The sequence below is a fragment of the Leptodactylus fuscus genome, chromosome 1, assembly GCF_031893055.1.
Source record: "Leptodactylus fuscus isolate aLepFus1 chromosome 1, aLepFus1.hap2, whole genome shotgun sequence".
NCBI classification, from domain to species: domain Eukaryota; kingdom Metazoa; phylum Chordata; class Amphibia; order Anura; family Leptodactylidae; genus Leptodactylus; species Leptodactylus fuscus.
Window position 1 is genome coordinate 242799257 of NC_134265.1, and position 20944 is coordinate 242820200.

A 20944-nucleotide genomic window follows, 5' to 3' on the forward strand; every position below is an offset into this window, starting at 1 on the left:
AGTTCCCCTAAGTTTAAGTGCTGTGGTAGTTTGGCAGGTTTTTGCACTCCTGCTGGGCCGGTGTTTAGATTTATTAACTGCTATTCTGTCTGGTTGGTGCCCCTGTGCCTGTTATTGCGGCAGTGGGTAATTTACATTGTGTTGGACAGATTAGCAGACAGATTTTGTAACTTCAAGGATCTCCCCTCCATTTGTTAGTGGGTTTGCTCTGTTTAGTTAGTTAAGTATATAATTATTTAATTATTTGGTTATTTAAAGGTGTTATGTATATTTATATTTGAACTGCTTTTATATGTCTTGTTAATATGTTTAATAAAATGGCTGCTGTGGCCAATTTATCCAACCCCTATGTGTCTGTTTTATTTGGGAAGGAAGGTTTGACAAGGGGGAGTGGGTGGGTTGAGCATGGGTAGCTATAGTTAAGTTACCATTTAGGTATTGGTCCAGCAGTGGTTTTAGGAATGGTTCTGAGAGAGACTCAACTCCTCAAGTGCCAATGTCAAGTGTTTTCTCACTGTAGAGAAAACAGGTAGTGTTGTGATGTGATATGGAGGGGTATAGAATATATAGAGATATAGTAGATAGAAAGAGATAGATAGATAGATAGATAGATAGATAGATAGATAGATGATAATAGATAGATAGATAGATAGATAGATAGATATATCAGTTACTTAATTAATCCTAATTATCTTTTTGTACAGTGCTGTGGAATATATTGACACTATATAAATAAAATTTATTATTCTTCTCCATCGTTGTCCAAACGAATGTCTACATGATAATTCCAGACAATTTGGTGCTGTGATCTAAGCTAAGCAGCTTGGAAGCAGTGACAAGTGGGAGCTGTCAGCTCCTCGCCTTCCAGGCAGAATTCCACTATTGATAAGGGGAGGCGCAGGGATAATCACACCCACCATCCATGCAGCTCTTTCACAAATCCCTGACGTGAAGCTGTCATCATCACCACTACCAACAACAAAAAGAAGGGAGGTGAAAGCGTGCTGCTGGGCTGCTGCTTGTGTGCACTGCCTGCTTATATCAGGGAGACTCTGGCTGCTGTGCTGGAGCAGCTCCTGCACTGGACATAACAGCTGCTCCCTCTGCAGCCTGGAACTGGCAACTAGCATCACCCAGGTTCCTTCCCAAGAGACATAGCACTTCCAGTTGTAGTGTAGAAGACATACCTGCTGCTGAAGAAGCAACTCTAATACTCCTGAAACCCAATTCCTCACTACAGGTAAGCGCATATACCTATACTACAGTCAGAAGGGGAGATCTACTTCTGAAGTCCAGCTCTAGACATATAGTCTTGGCTAAAAACAATAGTACATAAAGGAAGTAAACACATCTACTTACTGCTTGTCAGCATGTAAGTATCATCATTCCCAGCTTCAAATGCATATAGAAGAAGCTTTGGACCCTAGTGCATCTCTGGTTCAATGTCATTCTTAACTTGGCAGTGTTGTCCTTGAAGATACACACCATGCTTTATGATGTACAGATGGAGTCACCTAGAAATAGGTTTGCAATACTGTAAAGGTGTACTTCAGATCAGAGCCCAGAAGACTGTCATTGTGTAACAAATCTGTAATATTGTATCATATTTTTATAGTTGTAAAATTGCGCTTTAATCTGAAGGATTTCCTAGTGATGAACATCTGCAACACAATGTCCAGCTGTCTTGGCATCATTTAACTTGCTACTGAAATAAGTAGTTGGACAAAGATGCTGTCAGTTTTGTCTCCAAGAAACACTCATGTCTGACACACTCCATAGATAACAATGGGGGACAAGTAAATAACTGTTCCAGCATGACACTATAGTGTATTAAAAGTGGTATTTGTATAACATTTCAGTATCTGTTGTAGTGCTGCTAAAATGGGTGCAGGGGCGACACATTTCTAAGTAGTCATCCCATTAATGTGTCACTGCTTGACTTTGCAAACAATGAATTTAATTCATCTGGTTAGAAGTTTCTAAGTGTAATTGGAAGACCCACATAGTGTCCTAATATCTATCTATCTATCTATCTATCTATCTATCTATCTATCTATCTATCTATCCATCCATCTACCCAAATAGAGTAAATTTGGAATTTTAATACAGAATATGAACCTTTCTTGTTCCTTTTTTTAATCTGACAATGAGCAATACTACATAATGCAAAAGTCACTTGAATCAAATGTTAGGTTCAGTCTCACACACAGTTTTGTTCCTGGCATTTCAAATTATCTCAGTTACTCCTCAATTGTTCCTTAGCAACAGTCTACAAACTGTCACTTTGTCAGTAGACATATTCAGTTTATAGCATGTTGCTAAGGAGCAACTGACAGATGTTTAACGGTATGTTGCATATCAAGTAAGACTAAACTTATAGTTAAAGCCATATTTACATTTGGTGGTCTTTTGACCTTCTTTGTTGTTTCCTTAGTGACATTACATGCTCATTACAAGATTGGCTAATAAGCTTCTTTGAAATTAACACTGTTTTTACAATGCAAAGGTCTCTGGGGTGCACTGAGGCTAATGTCAGGGATTGTGTGAAAATTTTATACAGACGTGTACTTTCTTACCATACAGATGGAGCCCCCTTTAACTTGAATCTGATAACTTATATGTTTGTTATATTATATCTCAGTCGAAATCAGAGAAAACCAATGAGGTTAACCTTGGCTAATTCTTTACAGCTGTCATAAGATGTCTAGATTTTCATAACAACATGACTCTGCAAGATGAAATATACTATATGTGTCCATGTGTGGCCACATAGTGGTTATGTTGTATAATGCAGAACTTTAAGGGTTTTGCTGGCAAGTCAAGATATTGTATTGAATTAGTTTCTTGAGTAATGGAATTCCTCAAACAAATTTGAGCTAGATAAAGGTGGACACATCTGTACATCAATTTTTGTAAGCTTTAATTTTTCTAATACGTGGGACTGCTTTAAGGTGTGGGTTAAAGCATTTGCATCTTTGGTATTGTCATTACGCATAAGGCACGACATGATGCCTGATCTTACAATGTCAAGAAATTGTATTAGGCAGGAGGCATGACATGGTAAATGATGTCACAATTTCAAGGGTCGGAACTTTCTCAATAAAATGTTCCACAGTGGTGGTTTTTTTAACCATACACAGCACAAAGCAGCAGAAACCATTGCTGATATATATATATATATATATATATATATATATATACAGCAATATACGAAAAAGTAACAATTATATGTTCTAAATTTCCATGTATATCGTAGTCTATAACATAGAACATGTATATGTAGTTGAAATCTTTTATAAATCAGTATTCAGAGAGCACATGTTCAGAGTACCTATTGAAAATCACATAGGTAGTTGGTTTCTAATGGCAGCTTTATTTCTACATGGCACTAAGTCAATGTAAGCCTCATACAAGACTTGCTTCAAATCAATATGATTTAGCCATTGCACACAGAGAAAACAGAGACTGAGAAATAAATTGTTCTTAACTAAGCTTGACACTCGTCTTCCAGTGCTTTAGAATCATGGCTTTGGAAAGATTTCTTCTTCGTACATTGGTTGACCTAGTAATTTCTATTTAGATAACACTTGCATTGATTTCCATTGTTTCCATTAATGCTTTGTATGCCTTTTAGTCCAGCTGCTGTTCCACAGTGTACTGTATATTGCCTGTTCTGCTTATGTAAGGGCATAGGAAATACATGCTGTTGTTCAGTTACAATAGTTTAATATTACTATTGTAACATATGTAGTACACATATTGGGGAGATCCATTAATACTTTATCATTACAGGGGAGTACAGCACTACTGTGAAGCATGTACCAGATACATTACAGGAGTGCGTACCCTGTAGAGGAATCTGTACCTAAATCTGAATCTTTTCAGACACTTTTGTATGTGCGTGTTGGAAAACGTTATCATAGGTCTCATAAATATGCCATAAATATGCAAATTATTTATTCATAGTAAACCATGCACTTGATATTTAATTTAAGATGACCGGATGAGAACCTCACATTATGACATACATACTAAGGCTAAAAGGATATCTATATGACACTCAAACCAAGTTATACTAGTAAATGAAATCGCCCTCCCTGCTTTAACAAGCATAATATGGGTATTGAGCATGGTGTAGTACTCTCTAGGACTTCATTACAGTCATATTACCTTCTTTTCATTCTTCATGTTTGGTACTTTAGGGGTTATTTTGTGATTGTATATATTACTTTACCTCTATTTGTGTAGCATTAATTGAGGCAGATATATATTTGGTGCAACCTGTGAAGCTACACATGGGCTGAGCAGGTCAGGGGTCTCTACTTCTACTGTCTATTAGATTGCGGGTAAATGCCTAAACTAAGGAACATCATGGCTGTTCATTACTGGTTTACTGGTGGATTGTTTGCAAGTGTACTCTATTCTGAGACATTGGGCAACAAGGTCCATAGCTGTTCTTGCACAGGGACCCTTAGCTGTCTGTGTCCACCATGGTCACTAATGTCTTGTTTAATCAGAACCTCTAAGCTCTCCTGGCGTCTTATACTTAATACCAGTGTTGTCCATTAGAGAGCAGGTTTTCTTACAACTCTGTTTTGTACTGTTCCTCTGTTATCCCTTTATTAAATATATAAATGTTTGTTACTATTCACTATGTCAGAGGTGTGTGTAGCTACAACACCAGCACTGACTAGGCAATGTCATTGCATAGAGAAACTGACAACTGGTAACACCCAGTTGTCAATTTCTGCATACATTTCTAGTAGGAATAAAGGGGGAGAACATGCTTCAGAAATGTTGTGCCGAGGGGAACAAAAGTATTGTATTTATATGTAATCTTTAAATTTGGAGATCATCATCACTATTAACCCACAGCCCAAAAATTCAGCATACCTTAAAAAAAAAAAAAAAAGTTTCTACTTGTATACTTGTAGACCTACAAATAAGAAGATAATCTACCTCTTTATTTTCTCCCTTTATATTCTTTAGATTTTGTAACATTTACTAAAGTTCTTCACTTACATGCCATTATATAACTGGTAAATGCATACTATCCCCCATTAAAAAAATTGAGGGTGACTATATTTACCCCTGGTTTTCAGCTTGTATAGATCGAAATGGATCTGCTGCAAAGTTCTTGCACTGAAAAGCTACTTTAATCTGTATATCTAGTGACAAAGGTGAATTTCTTCCTGTAACAATGTGATATTTATGGTTAATTTAAAAAATCCATTTTTATATAATTAATATTATAAAGTTGCCATTTATTTAGTCATGAAATGAAAATCTTACAGTGGCCAACTACATTGGGACAGTGTACCACAAAACGTAGCATACTGGACTGTGGTGAGCATGATGTTCTGGTGTCTAGCGAGAAAAAGCTTAACCACTGGTATATGTGAATGTCAAGTCCTTCAGAATTACTGTACAGCATACACTATAATTTGGCTGTTATAAGATAGGATTCCAATATGTTTGCTTAGTTTCTGAGCAATGCTGATGTAGGTGATGGTGACATGTTGAGATTTTCTCTTAACATTACAATATTTAAAACGCGGGGGCAGAGTGTTCTCCTTATACTGAAGAGTATTTGTCCTGAGCGTCAAGCCATTTAGTGCATCTGGATTCATAAAGCATTGCGTGCATGAGCCCGTTACTCTAATATTCAGCCATTAATCTGTTATCTCTTATTCTGCATGTGCACATCCTACTATTAGCCTGGTTGTGTGGACCACAATACCCATCATTCTATCCATATAATAAATGCATCTCATGTCATTGAATGAAAGTGGCAATGTAATCATTTTACAGGACATAGCTGTGGTGCAGTAATGACATATTCTTGTGCTAGGTTAAATATAGTTCAGACATGAGTTATGCATGAACTGCCATTTATTCATTGTAGATGTATGGAGATGGTTTAACAAAGATTGCTGATTAGGAAACTTCAAGAACATTGTTAGTATTTTTAGTGATCAGCAATAGCAGAAATTGTGTTTTTACGTCTTCCAACATACTTGTATAACAGACTCTAGTGTTCAGTGTTAGAATTGAGACGGTCTTGAGAAGCAGGTAATACAGGATAGGAAGGAAACCATGTATTTTAAAGGAGAGACATAATTTAAAGATTACCAACAAGTGGTATTATGCCTTTTAATGCAGCGAAATGTCCCATCTTCCCATTTATTTTCCTAAAATAAATGCACATCTTCTTCTCTCTCCTTAATTTTATTGCATGTAGAGCAAACCAAGTATCACATTTGGAAACTTTTCACCAACATTTATGAGCTACAGGTATGTCCACCATAACAGTACCTTAGTGCAAATTTAGTTAAGGGTCCCAGTTTCTCATGAAACCAATTCAACATAATATTATGTCAGGATAAGGGAAGACACTAATTTGTTAAACAATTAAAATTCCATTATTTTAACTCATTTTAATGAGACTTTTTAAGATATGCTACAGTTGCACTTGCGCACTTTTAGAAACAACTGCAAACCCTTTCTTAATAGTCAAGTCAGAGTGGTCCATAAAAGAAAATCTCTGAGGATAAGCACCTAAGGCTGTGTTCTCACTACTGTTATTACTGTCCATTGCTGTCATCCATCTGTGTCCGTTCCCATCGTCTCTAATAAAGACAACATGACAGACGCTGTCCATCATGTTTGTTTACTTTTGCAACGCAGGGAAAAGTTCTGCATACACATTGTTTTCTTCTGTTCTTTACATTCAGGGGAATGCCAGCAGACACCTGATGGATGGGGCTCCATCTATATCTTCAAATACCTCTACCATTGAATGCCTGTTTCACTCATTTTATGAACATTGCAACAGACATTAAATAATGGCAGCAAGAACCTACTCTAAATCAGGGCTGGTTTTAGACAAATTGTGACCTTGGGCAAAATGAACAGTATGTCAGTCTGAATGCAGAATGGGGAAAAACCTCACTCTTACAAAAATAGAATGATTTTCGAAATCGCAGCATTTTCTGCAGCTATTAGCCAGAATCCCATCTGCTTTGCATATACTGTAAAACACTGGTGTCCTGTAGTCACTATGGTCTTAAAAGATTAGGGGTAAAAATCTCAATGTCTCCCACTCACATAAAAAAAAAATAATGTATGTGCCTATATTGTTATGAAATTATACACAACCAAATAATATTGTGCCTCTATATTGTTACTGAATAAAGTTTACTATATAAATACCAATATTACCAATGATACTACTGTGCAAGGCCAAAATAATACCACGATGCCATGACCATTACTACTACATGGTCACTGAATAATACCACCATACTGAGTTAAAAAAAATACCATACAAAGACTAGTATAAACAAGAGACTGTATCAGGGTTAATATCTGGACATCTCTACCAATATGGATAGAGTTATTAATTTTTCCCATCTTTTCTATCTAGTCTGACTTGCCACAAAGACTTCTTCCATCCACACACCCACAGCTTCACAATTTGTTAGTACTAGTCTAGTAAGCTTTATTTGTGAGACCTTTCCCTTAGTAAAACACTATTGATAAAACTGAATGTACAATGAATAAGGTACTTAACCCCTTCCAGCTCTGTTGTGTACATATATAGTGCAGAGCAGGTCTTTAAAGGGGACCTTTCAGGGCAATTTTGGACAATAAACCATCTCCAGGTCCTTATTAACTGGGGGTTTAGTGTCCCACATAGCCCTGTTATAACGCAGTCTGCAGCTGAGTTAAAAATGAAGAAGCTTTAAACTAACTAAAGATGGGTGAACTCAGTGGCATAGCTAGGAATGGCGGGGCCCTGTGGTGAAATTTTGACATGCCCCCCCCCTCAAGAGGGGTACATGGGTGTGCAGGCTGTATGTGAACAAGATGGTGACGTGGGGTGCAGGGTGTATATGAGCAAAAGGGGAAATGGGAGTACAAGCAAAAGGGGGAATGGGGATGCAAGCTGTGAAGAAGAGATTATTTTTTCAGATTAACACTTTGTCACACTGTGTATTAGGTGAGCAGAGCAGAAAAAAAAACATTCAATACTTTATTTTCAGATTGGCACAGGCTGTTAGCCGAACAACAAAAATAACACATACATAACAAAATTTATATTTTATTTAGACTGGTACAGGCTGCAATTGCATATATATGAGAAATTTAAAAAAAATACATTTAGAGCTAAGGCCCCATGTAGCGAGCCGCAGCAAATGCCTCACCCAGAAGCGTAGAGTTTACAGGGAAAAAAAAAAGAGGCCTTCAAAGAAAAGAACACGGTCCCTACAGTCAAACATGGCGGAGGTTCCCTGATGTTTTGGGGTTGCTTTTCTGCCTCTGGCACTGGACTGCTTGACCGTGTGCATGGCATTATGAAGTCTGAAGACTACCAACAAATTTTGCAGCATAATGTATCGTCCAGTGTGAGAAAGCTGGGTCTCCCTCAGAGGTCATGGGTCTTCCAGCAGGACCATGACCCAAAATACACTTCAAAAAGAACTAGAAAATGGTTTGAGAGAAAGCACTGGAGACTTCTAAAGTGGCCAGCAATGAGTCCAGACCTGAATCCCATAGAACACCTGTGGAGAGATCTCAAAATGGCAGCTTGGAGAAGGAACCCTTCAAATCCCAGAGACCTGGAGCAGTTTGCCAAAGAAGAATGGTCTAAAATTCCAGCAGAGCATTGTAAGAAACTCATTGATGGTTACCGGAAGCGGTTGTTCGCAGTTATTTTGTCTAAAGGTTGTGCTACCAGGTATTAGGCTGAGGGTGCCAATACTTTTGTCCGGCCCATTTTTGGAGTTTTGTGTAAAATGATCAATGATTTGACTTTTTTTTTCATTCTCTTTTGTGTTTTTTCATTGCAAGCAAAATAAATGAAGATATTATTACCAAAGAGTTTGTGCTTGCAATCATTTTCTGGAAGAAAATGAGTATTATCTGACAGAATTGCAGGGGTGCCAATACTTTTGGCCAACACTGTAACAAGGATGGAGGCAGGGATGAGGTTGTGTAAAAACTAAAATTTTTGCTGTGTATATACTACAGATTGATACATCATAGGAAAAATTGCATTAATATGATAGATATACAGTACATGCAGCACAGATAAAGAAATGTTGAAGTCACATAGAGCAAGTATTCAAAATATTATTTTTTGCAAACTCTTCTTCATCTTCATCCACATGTCCTGCAGAACTGTGTGTTATGAGCGGAAGTCTTATGGCCCATTCACATCTGCGCCCGATCTTCGTCTGTCGGGTTTCCGTCTTCTGCAGACAGAAGATGGAAACCTGTCAGACTGTGTCCAGCAGTGAGCGTTTTGTGCTCTCCGCGGTGAAACCATTTTTATTTAACCGGACAAAAAGTCCTGCGTGTCTGACTTTGTGTTCAGTTTAGAGATGAACAAACAGTAAAATATTCGATGTTCAATATTCGACTATTCGAACGAATATCGAACCCCATTATAGTCTATGGGAGAAAATGCTTCGTTTCAGGGGATCCCACCATTTGGCTCAGGAGGGTCACCAAGTCCACTTTTAAACTTCAGCAAATGATGTCAACACCTCTAAAATGCAACTGGGACAGCAGGGGAAGCATGTCTGGGGGCATCTAACACACCAAAGTCCCTGTATTACCCCACTATCACAGCCTAACAACTACACACTTTCCACATTCAAAAAACCTCTACCAAAGTGGGAAAATACCTGGAAACCTTCTTTACTCCCCAAATGGATGGACACAAACCCAAATTTAAGCTAAAAAAAAAATAATTATCAAGCACCCCTTTAAATCACGTTGCCCATGACAACCACAGATGGATTAGACAATGGGAAATCCAAAAGCCCTCACCCTGAACTGTCATTTTGAGTGTGTGTGTGTGTGTGTGTGTGTGTGTGTGATGTGGTAAGACCTTCCAAAATTCACTTTTCTAGCCCTTAACAGGACCCCTTCCAAATTAAGTTACAGGCCCTTAAGCCGAGCTACCAGCAGAGATTTAGGTCCTTTAGGTGACTTCAGCCTTTTACCTGCAGAGTTTTAGGCCCTTTCACTTAGTTCAGCCTTGCACCAGCAGAGATTTGTTGGTTTTTTGGGTGAGTTGAGCCTTTAAACAGCAAAGATTTAGTTGTTGGCCCTTGGCATGAGCACAGCTTTTAAAATACAGTACTTTTGGCCCTTGGAGTGAGTAGAGCCTTTAAAATACAGTGCTTTTGGCCCTTGGAGTGTGTAGAGCCTTTAAAAAGCAGTGTTTTGGGCCCTTGGAGTGAGTAGAGCCTGGCAACAACAGTGCTTTTGGCCCTTGGCATGAGCACAGCTTTTAAAATACAGTACTTTTGGCCCTTGGAGTGAGTAGAGCCTTTAAAATACAGTGCTTTTGGCCCTTGGAGTGAGTAGAGCCTTTAAAAAGCAGTGTTTTGGGCCCTTGGAGTGAGTAGAGCCTCGCACCAGCAGTGTTTTTGTCCCTTGGAGTGAGTAGAGCCTTTAAAATACAGTGCTTTGGCCCTTGGAGTGAGTAGAGCCTTTAAAAAGCAGTGTTTTGGGCCCTTGGAGTGAGTAGAGCCTCACATCAGCAGTGTTTTTGGCCCTTGGAGTGAGTAGAGCCTTTAAAATACAGTGCTTTGGCCCTTGGAGTGAGTAGAGCCTTTAAAAAGCAGTGTTTTGGGCCCTTGGGGTCAGTAGAGCCTCGCACCAGCAGTGTTTTTGGCCCTTGGATTGAGTAGAGCCTTTAAAATAAAGTGCTTTTGACCCTTGGAGTGAGTAGAGCCTTTAAAATCCAGTGCTTTTGGCCCTTGGAGTGAGTAGAGCCTTTAAAATACAGTGCTTTGGCCCTTGGAGTGAGTAGATACTTTAAAAAGCAGTGTTTTGGGCCCTTGGCGTGAGTAGAGCCTCGCACCAACAGTGCTTTTGGCCCTTGGCATGAGTAGAGCCTTTAAAATACAGTGCTTTAGGCCCTTTTGGTGTCTAGAGCCATGCAGCAGCAGTGTTTCATTTCTTGTGTCTAAAACAAGAGCTGTGCCACAAATGGCAATAAAGAATAAGTGTCTCCATGGGTGCCCCCAAAAATTAGTGCCAATTTTTGTACCCTGATAGCAATAGCGCCCACACACATTTTTGCTAGAACAAAAGTGCATACTTATATGAAATATGTAAAAGCAGGATTTGGGATTGTAGTTCCCTAACTTATTTTGGTGTTGTTGCTTAAAATATGTCTGTTGCAGTTTAAAGATGATCTTTTACCATCTCTACCAACTATTTTGGGATCAGGGGCGAAAGGGAGAGAGGATCATATCTTGGATGTAGATGTATCTGTGGGTGTTACCTTGGGAGTAATGACTGCTGCAATGTAAATGTAATATACAGTCACATCATGTCTGTCAAAGTAAGATCCACTCTTTGCAGTGTAAAGGGTTACCTGACTCTAACATCCATATATCATATAATATGGGGTTTGACCTTTTAAATAAGACTTATGAATAACTTATTTGTATCTTGTATTCTTCTGTCATAGAAGAGAACTGTAAATCCTTTCTGCTTTAGCTGACTGCTGTGACTTCAAAGAAATTATACTTTCCATACCATTATCACATACGGTATCTTTTTTTTTTTAGAAAACCAGTCTTTAGGTTAAATTAGTAGTTTACTTAAGACCGCTAGTTTGACCGTGGATGGGTGATAGGTTAAGGGTACATTCACACCTCTTTTTGCATCTGTTTAGCAGATTTGTTTAATAGATGCAAATGGGTGCCAATAGAAGGGCATGCATATAAATGCACCTAAATATAAGGCTAGGACTATACTCTGACTTTTTGTAGTGTGAGTAATTGATTTTACATAGTCTATTACATCAATATGAGTTATATGCAATCTTGTGGGCTGCAGTTATTACCTATATTTCGCACTTGTGTTTCCACTGGTAACAAAGGAAAGATACTCAGAAATAACATTGTTGTAATGTTACCTATGTTTTGTCTCTGCAGCTCTTCTATAGAGTCTTCTAAGGTAAATGGTATATTCCAGAACTGAAGCATAGAATATTTGTGTCATATTACTTATAGTCATTTGAAACATTTTCAAAGTATATGACCAACAGAAGACATTTTGGTAATGGACTATTTCCATTTCATTTCTATGTGTATGACTGCAAATCTATGTGCAATTTCTGTGAATATAACCAAGAAATGACTTTGGTGTTGATCAATAAATGTGGACTATTACGGTAACTAGATTAGCCCTTAGTCAAAAGTCATGATGTTCTTCTAGGTAATCTATCATGTGTCAGATGAAAGGATGGTAAAGCAAAACAGCTGGAAACAAAATATCACCAATATGGGGAAAAAAGACTTAAAAGCAGTAGTTGTGAAATGCCGCCATGTTTACTGTAGAAGAACTATGCTCAGCTTGCACTGGAAGTAGTATGGAGTATTATAGGATATCACAATATGATCCATTATTTAAAAACAGTCTTGCCTTGAAATGCTATCTTGTGACAGACATATCTGGACATGTCCAGCCAAGAAAAAGATAAGGAAGCACTAGAGACATAGATAAGTAGGGTTGGTAGCCCTGGGCCTACTGAGATGTTGAGGGCCCACTGAACTTTTCATCAGTATGTACCACCTGCCACTCAAAGGCACTCCAATGCTCAGCTGGTTCCTCACTTGGCTACTACTGGCTGAGCAAGAGTTATTAACCTAATGAGAAACCAAGATGTGGTTCGCTGAACTCCTTTTAGTAGTCGCACATTTGGCTGATCAAGAAAAGTAGAACGAGCTGTTGATGAGCACACGGTGTCCACCCATCACATACTTTAGTGGTTTGCCAAAAGTCCTTCTCTCAGTCTCTGAGTCTGTATTTTATGTGGTGTCTGAGTGTGCTATTGTTGCAGAAAGGGTCAGCAGGCCATTCTATTGACTTTCTTCAGCTGTATTACTAGTCTGAATCCTCCTAGGCTAGGCTTTAATAGTTCCAGTTTTACAATTTGTTAGTACTGGTCTAGTAAGCTTTATTTGTGAGACCTTGTCCCTTTGCAAAACACTATTAGGGAGCATTCACACGATGTTACACTCCGCTCATTCTGGATGTAAAATTAGTTCAGAATGAGTGTGTAAGAAGCAGCTCCCATTGATTTGAATGGGTACCGGCGTGCCGGCATACGCGCGCTACCTATTCAAATCAATGGGAGGCTTTTTTCCCTATTGCTTTCAATGTAATCCACACGTATCACATTTTAGACGATAAACCATGTCCAGGTCCTTATAAACCGGGGTTTAGTGTCCCACATAGCCCTGTTATAACACAGTCTGCAGCTGAGTTAAAAATGAAGAAGCTTTAAACTATCTAGAAATGGGTAAACCAATTCAATACAAAATGGGTTTGACCCTAATATTCCAAATTGTGTAGTTTTGTAACAAAACTGAAAACATTACTTTTCATCTCATATGACCAAAAATGGACACCGCCACATGTATTGAGCAGGAAATACAGAAGATAAACGTGTCTGTGAATCACTGTGTGATGTTCTAGCTCTACCGAACATCAGCTGACAGCCTCCAGCCAATAAACAGTAGAAGGTGGACACCTTATAGTACTGATGTCATTTACACTATATAATCTGCTGTGGGCTTGAACACAATGGTGTATAATAGTAATGGTGAAGATATTGTAAGGTCTGTATTTCATCTAAATGCATTATACAGAGTAATAAGTTCTGAAAAGATTACAGTTGCAAGCAATTGTTAGGAATAGGAGAATTTAGTCAGATTTAAGCAATTGCAGGCAGATTATTGATAGAAATATAGGAGTGAGGGAGCAGATCTGTGCTACTGACAGTCCTGCTAGTGAAAAATCATTGACTTTGCAGTTATTTAAGCAGTTTTTATTGTTGATGTTGTTGAAAATGCAACTTTTCTGCAGTGTGTGGATGGGATTAGTCAGAATCCCATCCACGTATTTCAGGCACTGTAAAACACTGTGGTTTTTTTTCTGCAATGTGGGGCCTTAAAGTTTTTTTGCTATGCCCACCCAATAGACAGTATTTTCACCCAATAAACAGTATGACAAACTCTGAAAAACTATTCACTTCTGAGCAAGACATTGCCACTGCAGCTTTTCCTACATCGCTTTTTTTTGCTGCGGCTCACTAAGTGGAGACTTAGCCTTAGACGTTTTTTTTTTTTTTTATTTCTCATATATATATATGCAATAGCATCATGCACCAGTCTAAAAAAAATTGTGTTATTTATGTTGGGGTTTTTTTGTTGTTCACCTAAAATACAATTTAACAGCCTGCGCTAATCTGAAAAAAAATTAATGTTTTTTTTTTCTGCTCTGCTGACCTAATACACAGTGTTAATCTGAAAAAAAAAATAATTGTTTCTCAAGTGTTTTTATTTGGTTTGCTCATACATTTCGTATAGCAGCTTGTGCAAAGCTAAAACAAAACTTTGTTATTTAAGGCTCAGTTCCCACGGAGTAACGCGCCGCTCATTCTGACAAGTAAACACGTGTCAGAGTGAGCGCTGTAAAACAGAATCCCATTGACTTCAATGGGTGCCGTCTTACGCTCGCTACACATTGAAATCAATGGGAGGTTTTTTTAACCCGTTGATTTCAATGTGTGGCACGCGTAAGATGGCACCCATTGAACTCAATGGGATTCTGTTTTACAGTGTTCACTATGACACGTGTTTACATGTCAGAATAAGCGGTGCGTTACTCCATGGGAACGGGGCCTAAGGGGTTTTAGTTTAAGGCTAGGTTCACACCTGTACATGATTTACGTTCGAGGTTTGTGTCCCTGAACTTTCTATAAGGCAAGGCCCCACGTTGCAGAAATGCAGTTTTTTTTTTTTTGTTGCAGATTTTGCTGTTTTTTTTTTTTTTAGGCAAAGCCAGGAGTGGATTGAGTAGAAGGTAGAAGTATAAGAAATTCCTAGATATTTCCCATTCCTTTTGTAACCATTCTTTGCTTTGACTTAAAAAAAGCAGAAAAATCTGCAACTAAAAAAGCTGTGTTTCCACAACATGAGGCCTTAGTCTAAAAATGCAAGCAAGACTTTTCTCTCTACTTTTTCCACATTTTTCGGGTGGAAACCCGGGGGGGACCTCATTATAGTCTATCTTTCCACAGGTAAGCTTGGGGACAAGATGAACAGAAAGCTGAATGCCAGTGTGAATCTAGTGTAACATAAATCTCTGTTATTTAGGGTTGTTTTGTAGTTGTATACCCAATACACAGTCACTAAAACCTACGCTAATTTGAAAAACACTATTATTCAATTTTTTTTCCTGCTGTGCTCACCCAATAAACATTGTGAAAAAATATTAATTTTAAAAAATACTAACCTCTTAAGCATCTTTTTATTGCTGCTCACATATATACAGTATTGAAGCCTGTGCTAATCTTAAAAAAAAAATCTGTTTTTTTTTTTGTTTCTCACCAATATACAGTGTAATAGCCTGTGATGACTGTTACTTAATTTTTTTTTCTGCTCTGCTCACCTAATGTGTAGTGTGATGAAGTGATAATCTGAAAGAAACAATTATTTCTTAAGTGTTTTATTTTGTTACTATCCATACATACAGTATTGCAGTCTGTGTGAAAGAGTGTTTATCTGAAATAAAATAATTTTCTCAAGTGTTTTTATTTGGTTTGGTTTTGCTCGTATATACAGTATAGCAGCTTGTGCGAAGCTGAAACAAAACTTTGTTATTTAAGGGTTTTTTCTTTTGTTATCCAATATACGGTACATACAAACTGCCGCCATTCTAATGAAAAAATTATAAGCTGACTGCGCTATGCCGGGGCCCCGAGGGAAAGCAGCATTTTTGCTGACCTAAGCCAGTCCAGGACAAGCTGTCCTGGACTGGCTTAGCGTCACTGAGCGGTGGATTGGGGCGGCCCTGTGGACGCAGTGCTGCTCCAGCAGCCGCCCCTCACGCTCAGGCAGAGAGCAGGTCCTCTCCCTGCCTGCTCTCTGCCTGCTAACGATGCTCGCTCCGCTCCGCCCCCTCCGTTTGGCCCTGCCCCCTCCGTTTGGCCCCACTCCCTCTTCTCGGCCCCGGGGGGGGGGGGGGGGGCTTTCTGATGTCCACCCCTGGCTGACTGACTGATGCAGTTCTAGTCTAATATTACTCACTGGAATATAGGAAAACGTAGGGGCCAGAAAACCAGAAAAGAATCACTCAATCATAAAACAATTAAATTTATTAATCATAAATATAAAATCACAATCCAATAATACAGCAGAGCAAGATGGAACATATGCCAACAGGACACTAGAGGTAAAGCAGAGCGGTCTGACGGATACTAACAAAATGTTAAATCAAAATCATATGTATACACATAGCATAGTGTAAATATATCAAAGTAACCCATAAAAATTATATACCTATCATAGACTGAATAGAGTAAAATATATAGACAACCAGTGTAGTGTATAAATGAATCTGTTAAACTAAACAAGGGGTTAATGGTATATAAATATATCTATATATTTGCAGGTCACATACAGCAATGTGGTTGTGACAACCAGTTAAAAAATCTAAAAAAGTCTTATCCCTTGTGGTATCCTATGCACTATTTAGAACACAGGCTGCCAGTCTATAACCGAATTCAAGTCCATGAAGGAAATCATAATAAATTAAATCAGGTTACCTGAAGCCGGTGTAGCAGACCCAAACAGACCAGATGGACATATAGAACGCACCCCAACGCGTTTCGTCGTACAGGGCTTCTGACCCTTACTTTTTCCTATATTCTAGCTTTGTATATTGTGTGGTCAGCCTATATATTTTGGAGGTACCATGTGTGCTTTGTAATACTACTCACTGACCAAAAGACACTTTTTGTGCTTTGCTATTTTTTTTTTAATTAATTTTTCGTTAAAAAAAAAAAAAAATACAGTGTCAGAATTGTTGCCAATCACTATTATAATGAAACAGTGTTCAGTAAAATGACTGAAAAAAAACAGGGCTGCCAGTGTTTTTTGAACATAGAAGAGGAAGAAGTGGAGGACATGAGCATTGGTGGAGGTACTAGTGGAAGAGGGTGTCCTGGAGAAATCTGATAGGAATAGTCAGGGCATAAAGTAATCACACTGTTGTGGTGAGTCATAAAAAAGTGGGTCAGATGGTGACATTACTGAATCCAATGATGATACAGGAAGAAGGTGATAGCAGCTGTTATAGTAAGAATACCACAAGGTGTGCAGCATCAACCAACATTAAAATGACCTTGGGGCATCTAAGGCAAGCTCGAATGATGGTGGCACTGGCAGACACTTTTCCACTGCTTCTTGTTTTGGTGGCTGCAGCTACATAAGTCCTCTCCTGTAGGGGAATCTAGGTCTTTCTGTACTTATATGAAATGGCACCAGCTCATTTGACAAAATGTAATTGGCAATGACATCAAGTAAACAAGACCATTGTATTCCTTCTTCCCATTATTCTCTTTGTAGGCAGGCCACATCCACACCTAGCACATGGTCATCGCCATTATTATTCATTATCATTATTATCCCCTCTGCTTCTCTGCTGCCTCCTCTACACCAATGACAATCATCATCCATAAAAGAATATGGGACCAGTAATCAGTAATCTGCTCCCAATCAAGATTAAGGGTAAGTTCACACAGAGTTTTTTGGTCAGGGTTTTGAGGCCGTATCCGCCTCAAAACCCTGACCAAAAAGAGGGCGCCCCATGAAATCAATGGGAGCCGCTCAGGTCTTTTTTCCGGGAGCTGTTTCTTCTGGCTCCCTGAAAAAAAGAAAGATGCTCATTCTTCAGGCCGAGTCGCCTTGCAATTCAGCCTGAAGAAACTCCCTCCTCTGGACTAGTCCCATTCATTGGGCTTAATCTGGAGCAGTTTGAACGGCTGGATGGCAGTGCAGTGCACCGGCTTTCATTCGCGGCTACCCGTTTTTTGGGCCACCTCAGGTTCTGATCCAAAAAACCCCGTGTGAACTTACCCTAACTCCCACTTGGCCAAGATACTGGTGGTGCAGTTGCTGCCATGCCATTGCGTTTTGCCAACTGATGGCAGTGCACAGTCTCAACAGAGAATACCTGGCCACTATTATTTCTTGGGAAAGGTATCCCTGCTTGATATTTCCAGGTGGGCGTCTCCTTGTAAATGTCTATGTGGGGAAATGTGCACGCCATTGTGTCTCTGGAACAGCAACTATGAGCAGGGGCAATACAAAGATGTCATGTCCTATTTGGTCAATGTTTGGAGTGTCAGAGTCCAGAGTCCAGAAATGCAGCAAAGCCTGATTCTTTCTAGTACTGACATCAACTCATGGATGCAGGGCAGATAGTTTCAACACCAGGCAGGACCTATTCACCTTCTCCAGTTCCTTCACACTTGACTATTTCCCACCCCCAACTTCAACATGCCAATCCATTGCTTTTTTTCATGGTTGTGATGTTAAGCACACATTGAGCGGCAGTGTTGCATATGCTGGAGCTTCAGTTTGAGCAGCAGTATATGATAATTACATGGAAAAAACCACAGACACAATGGAGTAGATAACTGAAAGGAAGAACAACTTTTACCACATGATCAGTTTTGGAAGATAGTTCAATTCACATCTTACTATCCGTTTTTCCAAAGACATACATGTCACTTTCACTTTCACATACCTTTAGCTGTGTGTGCTTAGAGAGTTATAAATTGGAAAGATAGAGTCATAGGAGCTCTGTCAGTGGTGTACGCTATGCCTCAAGCCAAATTAAGGTGTGGTTTGGGCTGAACTTCTTTGATCTAAGACAAATCTGTGACCTGAGCCATCCGAAACAAAATGAATTTTGAGAGGTTCACCCATCTCTAATACTAAACTTAGGTTTATATTAACCTACTCCATGATCTGCCTCTGAAATTTTAAACATATATTGGGGGGCCCACTAGGTAGGAGGCACACTCAGATTAGTTTCATTTCACCCCCATACTGAACTTTTAGCTTTGCCTCTGGTATTGCTGGTATTACAATTACTTCTGAGCCTACTACTCTTGAGTTGCCACATATCTACTCAGCACAGGCATCTATAAACAGGGGTGGAGGGGGGGAGGGCAAAAGTGTGATAACATATCACCTTAACTGCATAGTAATATATTTAAACCTCATGAGGCTACCTACCTGTACAAATACTTTATTTTTACAGAAAATATGTATTCTATTAAAAGTGATGACTGGTCATTATCCTGCCGTGTATTAAAATATTGTTTTTAAGGGAAATCTTGAAAATCTTGGTCAAATGCCAACACATAGCAATACCTTTAAAAAAATATGGATAATCCTTATTTGTCAGAGCTCCGCTGTATCAATAGCATGATCACAGGTAGTCTCCCTAACAGATCTTCAAGTAATCATATGTAAAATGTGGGGAAAAAATTGCAGCATGTGTTTGGTTCCCGTATATTACCACACTTATAGAAATGAGTAATTACAAAGTGCATATTAATATCAATAAGCTGTCCATCCCCAAATGCATGGACAGGCTCTTTACTGCAAGGTGAGAGATGCTCTCTGACAGCAGAGATCCAAATTAATATATCAGTTGCTGATACTAACACCAACTATTGCTCTGAGATGCAGCAGAGCTGAGTGTGCAGCAGGGTTCAGCACAACTCTAAATGCAGCAGATATAAGTATATTCAGCTCACTGGTTATTGTTCCAACTTCCTCTGGGAGTCTAGATACCGGAATGGACTTCCGACCATGCAATTAGAATAAAGTATAAAAATCAGCTCCAACCAGAAGGAAGAAAAATTCAAACGTGCGAGGTTGTAGGATAAAAAACTTCCAGCTTTATTAAATATCCATTAAAAACTGTGGGTATCGTTCACAGAAAGGCTACGCGTTTCGGTGCAGTTGCACCTTCGTCATGCCGTGTGAGAGGTCATAGATGAGGGTGAGAAGATTATCCGTACTTTCCCTTCTCTTAGAATTTAGAATTTTATTCAGCTGTTTCAGCTTTTAACTGTTTCTACGCTTTGAGTTTTCCAAATGTGACAGCAACAGATGGCAGCCACTATAACTTCTATAGCAGTTGTCATCTATTTTACCTAAAATGGATAATTTGTAGAGATGAGCGAACAGTGTTCTATCGAGCTCATGTTCGATCGGATATTAGGCTGTTCGGCATGTTCGAATCGAATCGAACACCGCGTGGTAAAGTGCGCCATTACTCGATTCCCCTCCCACCTTCCCTGGCGCCTTTTTTGCTGCAATAACAGCGCAGGGTAGGTGGGACAGGAACTACGACACCGGTGACGTTGAAAAAAGTAGGCAAAACCCATTGGCTGCCGAAAACATGTGACCTCTAATTTAAAAGAACAGCGCCGCCCAGCTTCGCGTCATTCTGAGCTTGCAATTCACCGGGGACGGAGGTTTCCGTCCAGCTAGCTAGGGCTTAGATTCTGGGTAGGCAGGGACAGGCTAGGATAGGAAGGAGAAGACAACCAACAGCTCTTATAAGAGCTAAATTCCAGGGAGAAGCTTGTCAGTGTAACGTGGCACTGACGGGCTCAATCGCCGCAACCCAGCTTTCCCAGGATCCTGAATGGAATACACTGTCAGTGTATTCCCGTATACCCGATATATACCCCCGATACCCGTTCCAACGGTGTGCCCACCCACCTTCACCCCAGAAATACCCTGCAAGTCCCCTAGCAATAGAATTGGGGCTATATACACCCACTATTTTTGCTACTGCCATATAGTGCCATTGTCTCACTGGGAATTCAAAGAATATATTGGGCTTACATATAACTTCAATTCCAGGGAGAAGCTTGTCAGTGTAACGTGGCACTGACGGGCTCAATCGCCGCAACCCAGCTTTCCCAGGATCCTGAATGGAATACACTATATACACCCACTATTTTTGCTACTGCCATATAGTGCCATTGTCTGACTGGGAATTCAAAGAATATATTGGGGTTACGTGCACCCACAATTTT

At 39.3% G+C, this 20944-nt stretch overlaps 1 protein-coding gene across 1 annotated transcript in view; it reads left to right on the top strand.

Moving 5' to 3' along the window:
* Positions 1–944: 944 nt before the first annotated feature.
* The window catches only part of NPFFR2 (neuropeptide FF receptor 2), a 141446-nt gene continuing 121446 nt past the window's right edge, over positions 945–20944 (top strand). The window contains exon 1 of the mRNA XM_075285273.1: positions 945–1240. The gene's annotated coding sequence lies outside the window, so the exon portion shown is untranslated. The remainder of the gene's footprint in view (positions 1241–20944) is intronic.